This window comes from Watersipora subatra, chromosome 7 (genome assembly GCF_963576615.1).
Source record: "Watersipora subatra chromosome 7, tzWatSuba1.1, whole genome shotgun sequence".
NCBI lineage: Eukaryota > Metazoa > Bryozoa > Gymnolaemata > Cheilostomatida > Watersiporidae > Watersipora > Watersipora subatra.
Window position 1 is genome coordinate 22,614,951 of NC_088714.1, and position 14,342 is coordinate 22,629,292.

The 14,342-nt window shown below is 37.2% G+C and overlaps 1 protein-coding gene and 1 long non-coding RNA gene across 5 annotated transcripts in view; one reads left to right on the forward strand and one right to left on the reverse strand.

The window, feature by feature from the left end:
* Positions 1-3,692: 3,692 nt before the first annotated feature.
* LOC137400273 (uncharacterized) lies at positions 3,693-7,061 on the reverse strand. Its single transcript, XR_010979244.1, has 3 exons — positions 6,908-7,061; positions 4,821-4,891; positions 3,693-4,213 (listed from the first exon to the last, which is right to left on the reverse strand). It is a non-coding gene; the product is annotated as an uncharacterized lncRNA (long non-coding RNA).
* A 2,315-nt stretch (positions 7,062-9,376) lies between these two features.
* Positions 9,377-14,342, forward strand: part of LOC137399266 (putative E3 ubiquitin-protein ligase UBR7) — a 29,469-nt gene continuing 24,503 nt past the window's right edge. Inside the window, exon 1 of one of the 4 annotated variants that reach the window (XM_068085300.1) lies at positions 9,377-9,428. The gene's annotated coding sequence lies outside the window, so the exon portion shown is untranslated. Of the gene's footprint in view, positions 9,429-9,835; positions 9,948-14,342 lie in introns of those variants that run through there. The other 3 variants (XM_068085303.1, XM_068085299.1, XM_068085302.1) reach the window with 3 other exon arrangements.

Genomic DNA, 14,342 nt, shown 5'->3' on the forward strand with positions numbered 1-14,342 from the left:
TGTTGATAGTACTACAATTGTTGCTCTGTTTAGCGTCGTAGCATGCTTATTGCATATATGAAGACAGATGTGACAGGCAGGCGTAGATTAAACGAAAATCTGTATATTGGTTTTTACTGTTTCATTCCTGATTATGTGTCGTGGATGAGATAATTGCTGTAGACCGTTGTTGTATTGCCAACAATTGCGACACTAATTTTATTTAAATAAACAATATATGCTGATGCTGCCGATATCAATGAATTTACATGAATTTTGTCAATTGCTTCATTTGCCTAAAGAATAAAGTCAGCCAAGCTTTCTCTACGGCTTTCAAAATTTCTGACGTTTTCTAGCTTCTTGCGATAAACCCGCTCTTCTCAGCTACATTCATGAAGGTTTATACACTTGAGCGCAGGATATTTAATAGCTGGCTTTTGTGTGGCTGCTTTTGAAATAATAGTAATAATATAATAATTAATAATATCACTACGAAAGAATTTTTTTGTAGTGATATTAACCTATCTGTTTTTGCATGTCCTGCATGTCCTGACTCAGTAATTGCTTATGTTTTTATCATGTTTACACAAACAATTGCATAATAACTTTTCTAAACAGAACTTTAGTCAACATGATACCCTGCCATAACACTCTTTTGTAGTTCAGTAAAAAAAATAAAACATTTTCACCATGGACACATATTTAGCAAAACATGAGAGCCATCACGAATGGGACTGGTTGACAATGCTCTGATGAGGTAAAAGGCAGGTGATAGGCCGAGGGTAAGTGATGCACTCAACTCTAGTGTGCCGAGCTCGAGTGTCTGTTTGAGCTGATCAAGTATCAGGCCTCCTTTTTAAGTTTACAAGTCCATTACTCAATTAGGGATCTCATTCATTTGAACATCTTCATTTGCAGGTGTATCATCCCAAACATGAGCTTTTGCTGGCCGACAGCAGAATGGCGGCGTTGACTAACCACTCGTGCTAATTAGGATTTTTTGTTGGGAATTCAGGCTAATGAAATATCGTTCTCACAAGTGGGTAGTTGATTGCTAAGTCAACATTGCGTTAACTCGTCAACAATGAAAGAGATGAATGTCAAGATGGGGATTAGTAGTAATTCAGAAACCTTAACAAATATGGATCATATCGTGAATGTGTTTGCTCGGCCATTATTTCTGAGGCTATCTCGAGGCTATGTTGCAATTTTTATACTTACTTGTTAATATGAAACCATACATGAAAGGCATTAAGCTTCAAATAGTCTTCTATCCACTGCATGTAAATTTAATAACGACGTCATTCAATTTGATCTACCTAGTGAGGTATTGTTTATGGGCACTGGCATGCAGGAAAAGACATGAGGGCAGTGCATGAGTTTCTAGAAAGAGTAAGCACGCATACTGATGATGTGTTTTTTGTGGTGCTCTCTGTGAGTTCACTAATTTTTAATAAAACCTCTTTTAGTCGTATGCTGGTGAATTAATTTTATTTGTTAAAGCTACCTTTTAAGGGTTGACTTGCAACAAAATTCACATTACAGTTATTTGGTATCAAAAGATTCACCATGTCTTATTCTGCTGTGTTGTAGGTGCAAAATATGCGAAAATGTGATTACAAGCTCTTAAAAGCTCAAAAGTGAACAGTTAAAAAATTGCTTTAGGTTGGAATCCCTTATTTTGAAGACGCATTCAACTCAATGTGGTTAATGTTTTGACACATGATTTTATTATGTAAAAATTAAGAGTTAATAAAAGGCTCAATATAAAACGTCTCATTTCGTAGCACTAGTTTATGACAAACATTTCGGGTTCTGCTGGAAAGCCGTTATCAAATATAGATGCTCGCTACTTTACAGTTTCGTTTCAGCTTTGTCTAATCATCTAGTCATAAACTGATCATGTGACCCATACTTCCTGTCAAATGGTGTAAACAATTTATGCAATAATTCTATACACCTAGTTTGCTGATTTTGGTAAGCTGACAACATACCAAACATGCTCTCATCGCTAACAGAATTATCGGATGAAGATTGACAAACTCATTTCAACTAAATATGCTCTGTTAATTAAAAGTAGTGCCTGACAAACGCTGTACAGATTTGTGCCTGAATCATTACGAACCCAACAAGCATTCCTTTGACACTAATCAAATGAAATCACTTTAAAAACTAGGTGTTGGTGATGAGTCACACGGATTGAATGACTCAAACTAAAAGCTATGATAGAGTGGTCAGCATTAGATCAGCACTAGGGACTGCTAAGCAGCAGGCCAGTAGGCCAAGCTCTGCCACAGATGGTTGCAAGGTCTTGCATTACAGGCAGACAACTCTGACAGAAGACTCAAGGAAGGCTATCGGAAATCATCTCGAAAAGTCATGAAATACTTGATTTAAACAAATGGAAATGATCATGTCATGGGTTACCTGCCTCCAGAAAAATATTCTCAAATCAATTTTAAAAATTTGTTATAGTGTAGATACAGCTGTTTGAGTGTGTGTTATCCCATAAACTACATATATACTATATATATAGTTGTATATATACTATATATATAAACCATACTCAGATAAAGTTAATGTTTTAAGCTTTGAAAGAATATAGCTACTAACAACTTAAATTAACTCCTATAGCCTCGGCCCTGTACAAGTCTGTGAGCAATTCAAAGACTAGTGGATTGTCGTTATTCGAAATATTTGACTATTAATGATGATAATAAGTAGATGCAAACTTCCTGAATGCATAGAGGTAAACTTTCTGTAAAAAATGTAGCTGTGTTGACAGGTAGGAGATGATACTTGCATTGATTTCATTGATTAGAAACATTGAAATTTCAGGCTAAACGCCATTTAGAAGAACTTGTGTATTTATATTCAATAGCTCTATTGCTTCATTTCTTGTTGATAAATACAGTTTGTGTCAAATATTTTATAAGCAAGGCCTTGTCTTGGTCCACACTGCCCACATTGTGCACTAAGTTCAGTATTTGATGTTGCTAAAGAAATATTCGTAAAGTCAGTACTTCTTTTTCATTAACAACAAAGCTTTTATGTTGTCATCAGGTAACAACTTAAAGGTAACTCTTAACACATCTACTTGAAAACTAACACCTGCAGTTGGAAATATGTCTTAACTAGCACAAACTACATGGGTTAAAAATAGAACTTTATGAGGACTTTTTGGAGTCGTCTTCCTTTTATAATGATTTGTAGATGAATAAAGATGGAAAACAACAAACTGAAAAGATAATTCCTACCTATTTGCAAAATACATGCATTACGTTAATACTTTCTACTCTAAGGGTATTTGAGAAAAAAGGGGTTTTTGCACTCGAAAATTCCAGCACGGCAACTACCAAGATAGTTTTTTACTAGACGCAGGCTAGTACAAAGCTAGACCCTTTTTACTAGACCTTTCCATATAAATACTCTTTAAATCTTATTAATAATATATCATGTTTAAAATGACAAAAAAATTACTACTACTAAACCAGAACAACTCTTAAATGAAGCTCCTTTATTTCTGGAGTTACTTGTATCATGAGAAAGCAACTACTCAATTATCATGTAAAGAGACAAGTTGGTTGATGCATTACATGTAGGTGGTAACATATTTAAATAAACTGGAATTTAAATCAAGCTACACTTTAAACAAATATAATATTGCTAATATTATATTAGCAATAACACTAGACAAGCTCGAATAATAGAACAACAATAAAATATTATTATAATATAATATTGCTAATATTATATAATGGTCATAAACAAAACCAACACTACAAAATGTTAAATGTTGGTCCAAACAAGATTTATATAATTATAACAAAATTTGAAAACGCATAAATACTGCCAGATAAAACAAATGTAAAAGGCCAAAATGGATGCAAGCAAATCAACGCCGCTCAAAATTTTAAGATTCACTCTAAGAATGTAAATGTTTTTTGACAGAAACATAGAGAGACAATCTGAAGAATCATATATAAGGTTACAATCTCATCAGCAACAAGGATAGCTAAAATTAGCCAGAAATGTTTTTCATTGAAGGCACATAATAAAAACTATAACTACAGGCTCACCATAGCTTGATAAGAGTTTGTTTTAAAATACTTGGCCATCAATGATGTTCGCAAGAAGATGCAAACTATCTGAATGTATAATATGTAACCTGCTGTGGAGAAGATACTTGCAGTTCGGAGGACAACACTTGCTTGACATGGCTGACTAGGACGACCTTAAAATTACAAAATGAAATTTCAATTTATACACATCAGCTCTATTGCCTGAGTTCTAACTGGGAAATGCAGCTTGGGCCATAGGTTTTAAAAGTAGGGCTTGTTCTTGTCCGGTTTCCAAAAGTTTTTTTCCGTGAATTTACGGATGGTTGTCTAAAGACTGAAACATTCCATTTTAAATTTTAGTTTTACAACTTACAGCCTTCAAAATATATTTTTTGGTTTCAATAAAATAAAGAAGGAGGAGGTGGAAAGAGAGGAAGAGAAGGGGGAAAGGAAAGAGAGGATTTTGGTGCGCAACAATACCTTCTGTCATCTGGATTCTTGTTTGTTGTTGGTTTTTGCTCAGTTAGGTTCCTAATGTACTTTCTCTAGCCTTGAATGTATCAGCCACAAAGCAAACAAGTTGATCTTTTTGTTTCAGATGCAATATCTATTAAAACTGTTTTTCAGTCCAATTCATCTAAAAAAAGTCTGATAAATAAAGGATGTTCAATACAAAAGTCTATCAACACAATCACGGATTCACGGTTATAAATGCTGACATGACAATCATAGAGAACATACATAGAAAGTCTTCTAGCAATCTGTATTGAAATCACATACCTATAGATTGATGACCTTTTCTGCTGGCAAAATTATGGGCCTAAACAGACATGTCCAGACATCTCTTTCACCTTTTAATAAATGGAAAAATTTTTTAGCCTGTTTTCAAGTGTTCTGAAATATCAAAAATAGTAAAATGCTCAATGAGCGATTATGGGTGTAAGTGCACATGGCCCATAAAAAATTTAAATATATACCATTTAAGACAATAAGAAAAACTGTTACCTATTTTTTATTTCCTTATAGCTAGTTTTATCCTTGAAGTTTAGGAATGTGATAAAGAGAAAAGTGAAAGGACTTAAGTCTGGATATTCAGCAACAAATTGCCCAGGATCGACAAAAGCTTTGATCTGAAGACCACAACCATTAAAACAGTCTCCGTCGACTCAACGTACTGCCGATGATGATGACTAGAATTAATTTTATACTGATGGTTCAGACAAGGCTTCCTTTAAGTTCTGATGCAGATGCTACGTAAGTTCATCGACACAATAAAACTCAGTGATACACAATGACAGATTAAGTTACATGAGAAAGCAATTCCTAGATAGATAATCTTCTATGATATACTTGCGAACTGCTCATCAAACTGGCACTAAAATATTTAAGATATTGTTCATCAAATGTGCAGTAAACGGGTTAATGTTTTGCTAATGCCAACACATAACCTGTACTCTAACAGCAAGCCTTGAGTTCTGTCATGTGCAATTGATCTGACATGCATCAGCTGATGTTTCAGGTAAGAGATATTGCATTCACATCTAGCATTTACCATATAGAGAGATCTAGCATTCACAAATTAGTTAACATTTAATAAGGTATGTACTACACTCTTTTGGACAGACCGCACTGTCCTGATTGTTGTACACCGGCAGTCAGCAAGATATTAATGATAAAATAATGGCATAATCAGCATTATGACAAATTTTCGAGACATCTAAAACAGTTTTTTTGCACTAATCTCAAAGCTAGCAGCATAAGCCCAGTGGTAATAGATTCACAGCCATTTTTAGACAATTCTGTTTTGAGTAAAGAGAAGGCAATTGTTAAGTCTAAAATTGTACATAAAAACTGTAACAGAGTAATGTTCATACAAACTTTCCTCGCAACAACTTCAGCATTGCATTGCCACAGTTGTATCATAAATTATCAAACATTTATTTATTTCATGATATGATTTTTTAAATTTTTTTATGCCAACTCAGTTTATCAAAAAATGTTGAAGTGTGACACGAAGAGCTTACACTACTGACAAGACAATAAGTCAAAAAGCAAGAAGGTGCATAAAAGTAGAAAATATATATATCACACTAGAAGGCATGTTGAAATTTTTTTAATTAGTCAATAATTTTGATTACCAAGTGTTTCCTCTCAAATGCAAATGGTGGGTCTCTAAATTCTTGTGTTTGATATGACGAGCTTCGAAACATTTTAACTACGACCAAGGAGTTCAAAAAGATTGTTACTTCCTCAAATGATTAGAAGCCCAAATAACTTCAATTAGCTCCACAAGCAACATCTAGAAGACAAGTTCAACATTTTGGTGTACGATGTTAGTGTGAGTGTTTGCAATCATTTTGTGAGTGGAAACGTAGTGAAACAGTTTTTATGTTATGATCGTCCACAGCTTCGACTATATTATAAGAACGTGTACTGGGAATGTACTGAATGCTGTTTAGTTTCACAATTTTTAGTTCTCATTCATATCTAATATTATATTCAACTTAGTTTTTAGTGCCCGAAGTAAACTAACATTTGATGAATTTTAAAATGTGAATTTAATAGAGTGTAATTGCAAATGACCCACAAAGTTTTTAAATAACAACTATCCAAGACAATATGAAAGATTTTTTTCTATTTTCTGATGGTTTGACTAGCATTACTTTGTACTTAAGGCTAAAGGATGTAGCAAAAAGAATTGCGGTGTGATATAAGTAGCTTGGCAACAAACTGCTTAGAGAGCTATGATCTGAGGACCATAACCAATTTAATTCAATAGTAATTAATTTCAAGACTTGTTAAAGTACTCTGAACACCCTACTGCCATTCACTCTTGGTAGTTTGTTTCCTGTACGATTGTATTTTACCTGCACTAGCATTCATCTTTCTCACTGGACTCATCAAACAATTAATGAGCATCATCAAATTTGTAGCTCAATATGGCTTCAACTCCACAGAAACCTTCATCACCCGTAAGGACATGAATTGTATTATCATCTATGACTTCACTTCTAGAACATTCTACAAATTGCATGCATAAATGTGCCAGTTATTTAACTGTTACGCAATGCCTGACCATACAACTATCGATCACAAAGATACCTAAACACAAAAATCAATGTTAAATCCATGATGGGACTAGAAAAGGTAAACAGATTAAAAATGACAAAGTCCATCAAGGGACGTTTCCAGGGCAAGGAACTGCCCTGTGAAACTTAATGGAAATAATTAGGATTATTGGGAATTGGCTACAAATAAAACTATATCTATGACAGAAAAACAATAATAACGATTGGTATCTTATAGTTTGGCATCATTTCTCTCATCGTAATGAATACAAAACATACGCATAGATTCAATATGAACTGCTACAGTGTATATGCATGCCTAACAATTAATAGCTATGAAATATTATAGACAGGTATGTCAAACAACTACATGTTTAAATTCTGTACATCACAAATTGAAAAAATAAAGGTTTACTTATTTGATACAAATCTCAAAACCTTGTGAGTTTTGAAATACAGTGTTTAATAGCAACCAGTCGAACAAACCTTGTCACTAAAATGCAAACGGATCGGCTATCATGAAAATCTTCCTTTAACTACAAAACCATCACCATATTAACGTACAAAGCTTACAGATTTCTAATTAAGAAACCTGAAAAGCTAAAGGGGAGGTAAAATACAGCAGATTCTTCAAAGTATGTTACTTCCTTTGCACGAGAACTTTTCTTATGATGCATACAGTTTTTTGAACATTTTGCAGTGTATCATACTTTACCGGTAAGTGAATTAACGAACAATTCTGAATTTAGACACTACCGATGTTGAGCTTTAAGTCTGATGTAACGTGATGTATTTTTAGCTCATATTTATTTCTGTCTCATAAAAGAACAAGGAAGAAGTGATCAGCTAAAAAGACGTAATCACCATATGTTGGGGAATAGTTCTCTCATAGACAAGTAGAGGACAACTCGAAAATAGCACTAGCAGAAACTTAAAACAACATATCCATAGCATCAAACAACTAAAAACCCTCTCATAAACAAGGCAGATATGACTAAAAATAGCACAAATATAAAACTCAAAATTACATTCATAGCATCCAACAATTAAAACACATTTGTAAAAACATTGCATTGCATACTATTAAACTTATAAGAACAGCAATAAGAAACTTTCAATAATTTTGTGATAACTCCCAACAAGAAGCTAGAGCCAATCTGCCGAGTAAAGCATCAAATATATGAAGATCACAAATTAATAACTTTAATTACAACTTTTTACAATAACAAAATAATGACTCTAAACAAATTATAGACATAACAGACAGGACCGAGTACAACAAAATCGAACCCCGATATCTGCTGGTACTAACCACAAAAAAGATTGGGCACAATTTTGACAAATGTTAAAACATTGAACAAATCCAAACGATGACTGAACTAGAAAAAAATGTATCTGGTTTAAGTATTGGCAAGAAGTATTGCTTGCCGAAATTAGAATTATCTGAATAAAACACACCAACATTTGCATTTATGCAGGCATTATAACTGAAATACATCACAAATATCATATATACAGTATTATATACACATACATTCATAAAATATGCATAGACATATTATTGTTGTAAATAAACTACCCACAGTTAATGCTAAAATCTATATAGGTGCTGTAAGATGCAAATGTATTTAGTATAAATGCATAATAGTTAGTATATGGATAGGGTAGTAGTAGTAGTCATAGTAAGGTCTGCAAAATTTTATAACTAACAGTAAGAATAATAGTTTTTCCAGTTCAACTGATAGTAATGCTTAGTTACAGATAAGTTACAGTAAGATAAGATACAGTAAAGATAGTTACATAGCCTAACAGTAGCCTATATTAGTACTCTAATACATTTGGTGAGATAAGATATAAGCAATTTGTGTATACCCTAATTCTTGAAAACATGTACAAAAATTAGTGTGTAAGGTTCCAGCACTTACCAAAAAAGTTCTGTTAATTTTCTTATTAATGTAGGCCACGAGTCCAACATCCAACATAAGCTGTCATTTTATGTTTTGTTTATGCTTACATTTTATTTTGCCATTCAAGTTCATCATTTTAAGCTAAACTCAATTTGCTTGTTTGCTTCCTATAAAGCATTCCGGTTAAATAATACATGTATGTACATTTGTGAATCTCAACATAGGCGTTATAACGATACACGCAGCTGTTGTTTTTGAACACAACGAAGAGAGTTGTCCTAACCTTTTCTATATTTAGAAACCCAATCTCATGTTAGTCGACTTTGGGAATCGCCTTGGTTCGATGTAATCAAGATTTAGACAGTAAATTCCCTAAACACTGGCACGGAAGCTACGCAAAAGTCGACGTTAGCGTAAGACATTATTAATGCAAATTTCTGCTATACATGTATAGTGTATACCCAATACATTTACACAATATATTTAAACAATTCAAGAGCAGATACAATCTTTCCAATACATTTTCCTTATGTCGAATTAACAGAAACTGCCTTTGCTGCATAAACTGACAAGTCGAAAGTTTTACGCTGATGAAAATAGTCCGAGCATACAATCAGAACTATAACTGATCAAACACGTGCACTGTTGCGCATTTTGACATCGAGACGATTGCTTACTGTCAGCCATATAATACATACAGTTATCGGAACATATAATTATTATGTTGATGCTACTGCCGAATTTTGGATTCGAACACGTGAAGCGATTGTAGTTAAAACTCAAAGGCACTTTTTGAGACTACGTTATTATTGTTGCCCTTCGCGGTATTTGGCGGCTCCAACGGCGATACTGTGTACATGTAGTTATATTTTTAAATATTTCACGCAAGCTGCTACCATTTGCGTTTTAATAACTTTCCCGAGAAATACAAGGTGATCGTTGGTGTATTCGTCGTTGGTAGTTTGATATTGCTAATGTATGTAACCTAGCGTTTAATGTTTTAGATATACATATATATGTACATGGAATATTAGATAAGCTTTCATGTAAATGCTGTTATATGTAGATGTGGAGAATTATGTTACGCATAACTAATCCGAATCCTCCACAACATCAGTGTTGAAATTGCTTTGTCATTTTATTCTATTTTGGCTGTGTTTAGTTTGTGCCCTTTTTCTTAGCTTGTGGGAACTAAGTTGATTAATACTGGTTCAAGTACTAGTGAAGGTACAAAAATTGTAAACTATTGTAAGCAGTGCGTGATATTTATCAGTAGAACTTACTTCTTTATTCTATGAGTCCTGTTATGATTGGTTAAAGTACTTGTTTTTATAGTTTGGAGGCAGAGAGGATTAATCGTAGTTGCAAGTATGGCGACTGGAAAACGAACCCGGTTTTTATATTGTAATCTCTAAACCAAGATGCTAACAGAAAAGAGTATGCTCATAAAATATTATACAGTAAACAATTATCAATGCATTGTAATTATTAAACACCAAATTAGCTTGACGTGGATAAGGTAAAACATGTAGATAATCTCAAACATAATGTCAACATCTCCCCTTCCAACAATAATCTGTTACTGTACATAGTCTTTCATCCCGACTGGCTTTTGGCGATGCCTAGGTGGATTTTGTCGGGGAGTGGCCTCAGGGGATTGAATTCCGGGACTGGGACCTGGGGCTAGGGCCTGGGACTGGGACTCTGAGTGAGTAGCTGGTGCATCAATATTCTGTGGTGATCTGCTCCTTGGTGGAGAATGCTGGCTTGGGTGTTCTGGCATATCTACAGGCACTGGCCTTAGATCACGCCGGTTTCGCCTCAACAAGTTATCATGGCATTCGACTGTGTAGGAGCGGTCAGTTAGTTGCTTGACCAGTCTTCCTTCTTTCCATTCTCGACGATGTCGATTGAAATCCTGTACCATTACCGGGGTCCCCTCCTGTAAAGCAGGAAGATTCTTGTGCCGATCATTATATTTCTCCTGAGTCTTTTTCCGTTTTAGCCACTTTTCCCTCCAGTTCTGGACCTCATCCTCATTAGGCTTTCGGGGGCTCAGTGGCAAGATAGATCTCGTCTCTCTACCCAAGAGTCTCTGTATAGGAATAGTGGACATCTCCGATGTAGGAGTGTTGAGGTACTCTAGTATTGCTAACTGGGGATCTGCAGTCCTCCTTAAAGTCCTTTTTACTATCTTTACTGCCGACTCCACTTTGCCGTTGGACTGGGGGTAGTGTGGTGAGCTTGTAGTTTGGTAGAATCGCCACTTCTCTGCAAATGTTGCAAATTTATCAGAGGCAAACTGAGGCCCATTGTCGGTTTGGACCACTTGTGGGATGCCCAGCCTCGCAAACAGTTGTTTCAGCTGGTCTATAATTCCTTGAGAAGACAGGTTCTTCACTGGGTGACATTCCAGATAATCGGATGTGTAATCCACAATCACAATGAAGTGTTCCTTCTCATATTCGCACAAGTCGACTCCGATCTTGGTCCAGGGTTTCGCAGGAACTGCATGTGCTTGGTGTTCTTCTCGCTGTTGTCAGTCTGTATCCTGCAGACACACCAAGCATCGACTACATCTTTCTGTGACATCTTTGGACATGCCTGCCCAATATACAGTGAGTCAGGCTCTGCGTAGAGTTGCTCCCGTCTCCATGTGACTAGTATGGAGACTCTCAATCACCTCGGCTTGCATCTCTCTCGGAATGACTGTTCTACTGCCACGGTAGATAATGCCATCCTCTACGGTCATTTCATCCCGAAAGGAGTGGTAATGCCTGATCAGAGGTGAGGATGGTACATCTTGCCAACCGGCTTTGATGTGTTCCATCAGTTCTAACAAATCTTTGTACTTAGAGGTTAGCCGCTGTACTTTCTGGTAGAGCACATTTGGCAATGACCGGTCTCTAGGCTTTTCTGTACACTGAAACACGTGCTCCCGTGGTGGCGCTGTCCCTGGTGCTTCCATGTAAGCATCTCTAGACAACATATCTGCAGTCTTCTGGTCTTTTCCCCGTCTCCAAAGAATTTTGATGCCAGAATATCGTTGTAGAGCCAGCAGCATAGCCTGCACTCTCCTTGAAGCCTTGAATAAAGTTTTTTTTGAAAATTGTGGGTATTGGCTGGTGGTCTGTGTAGACCCTCACATCTGCGTGACCAAAGATGTACTGGTCAAACTTTTCTGTGCCGAAAACAATGGCCAGGCATTCAAGTTCCAAGGGGACATACTTGGTCTCACATTCAGTGAGTGACCGTGACACGTAGGCAATCGGCTTACCATCCTGCATAAGTGCAGCTCCTATTCCTGCCGCTGAAGCATCCGTCTGGATCACGATGGGCTTGTTGGTATCAAAATACTGGAGAGTGTCTGCCACCACCAACATAGCCTTAAGCTTTCGGAAAGCTCTTTCTTGGTCACGGCCCCACTCAAAGACTGTATTGTCCTTAAGGAGTCTCCTCAGTGGTTCACTCTCAGCCGACAAGTTGTTGATAAACTTGGACATGTATGTCACATGTCCGAGAAATCTCCGCACCCCCTCTGTAGACGCTGGTGGCTGCATCTTCTCAATGGCTTCAACTTTCGCCGGATCTGGCTTAACTCCGGCGGCTGTGAGAACATGTCCAATGTTGTTGAGCTCATCCTGCAGAAACTTGCATTTTTGGTGATTCAGGCGTAGTCTGGTATCCCTAGCTCGCTTCATAAGTGCCCCCAGGTTTTTGTCATGATCTTCTCTGTCAGTTCCATAGACAAGTACATCATCGGCGACAACTGTTACCCCCTGCAAGCCATGCAGACATTCACAGAGTCTTCTCTGGAACTCCTCTGGTGCACTCGAGATGCCAAAGGGCATCCTTAGGTATTTATATTTTCCACCAGGAGTCTAGAATGTTGTCAAATCAGTCGAATCCATAGCTAGTTTAACTTGGAGAAAACCGTCCTTGGCGTCACAGAGCGAAAAGCACCTGGCTCGGTTCAGCTGGCTTAGTACGTCATCTAGCGTAGGCATCTGTGTGTGGTTGCGCCTGATTGCGCGATTAATGTTTTGAGGGTCGATGCATATGCGTATGGAGTTGTTCGCCTTTCTTACTGGCTGTATATGGCTTATCCATTGTGTTGGATGGTTGACACGGGTGATGAATCCACGCTTCTCTAGTGAGGTAATTTCAGCCTCAACATCGGCCTTCATTGAGAGAGGTAACTTGCGAGGTCTCACCTGAACAGGCTGAACTTCCTTATCCAGCTCTATTCGATATTCTCCTGGTAGAGTGCCCATCCCTGTGAACACATCATCATACTCATCCAGAAGATCGCTCAGTTTCCTTTCATTTACCAGACATACTGACTCTGTCAGGTAGATCAACTCCATGTCCAGACATGTGGTTCCAGACAGCAGACTCCGTTGTGGGGTGTTTACTACCATAAATCGCAAATTGCGATAGCTTCCTTCTTTGTCCATGATTTCAACATAGCACCAGCCTTCTGGTTTGCATTCAGTCTGATCATACATGATGAGTCTGGTAGTGGTTGGCTGTAGGGTTGGTTGACCAATCTTTTCATAGTCAGCTACAGTAAGAATGTTACAAGTCGCTGCCGTGTCGAGTTAAAAACAGATCTCGGTCTGAAAATCCCCAGCTCTCACCAAGATCTTAGCAAGTAACTTCTTGTCTCGTGTAGTGATCTGAATGCTGTTTGTCGATTCTTCATCTAACGAGTAGTTCCATGAACTGACTTGATGGGCAGACTCAGTCTTGCTTCCACCCGGCTTCTTAGACCTACGCAATTTCGCAAAGTGATTGTATTTTGTGCACAGATGGCACTTTTGACCAAACGCTGGGCAAGACTTGGGAGGGTGTGACATTCCACACCTATCACAACTACCGCTAGACGGCATACCTTTACCGCCTTTGGAATGGCCTCTTCTGCCCTCCTGATCTAGTTTTCTCTGTGGCTGGTAGCGGCGTACTGCAGCCACTTTTTCTCGCAAGGTGATTGCCTTCAGATCTATTGCTACGGCCTCCATCTGTCATGCTATTTGGACCGCAGTATTCAGGTCTACGTCCTGTTTTTCAAACAAGCGCCTTCTTGTTCTGTCACACTCTATGCCCAATAGCAGAGCGTACAAAACCATCCTGTTATACATGGTGTCAAACTGACAGTCTAGCAACTGAGTGCACCTCAGTTAGAAATTCATCAATGTTTTCCTGCCCTGCCTCATAGTAAGTAACTTATGGGTTTGGGCCACTGTATTCACACGTGGTGCACAGAACGCATCAAACGCATCACAAACCCTGGCATAATTATTTTTATGTTCATCTGTAGTCCACGT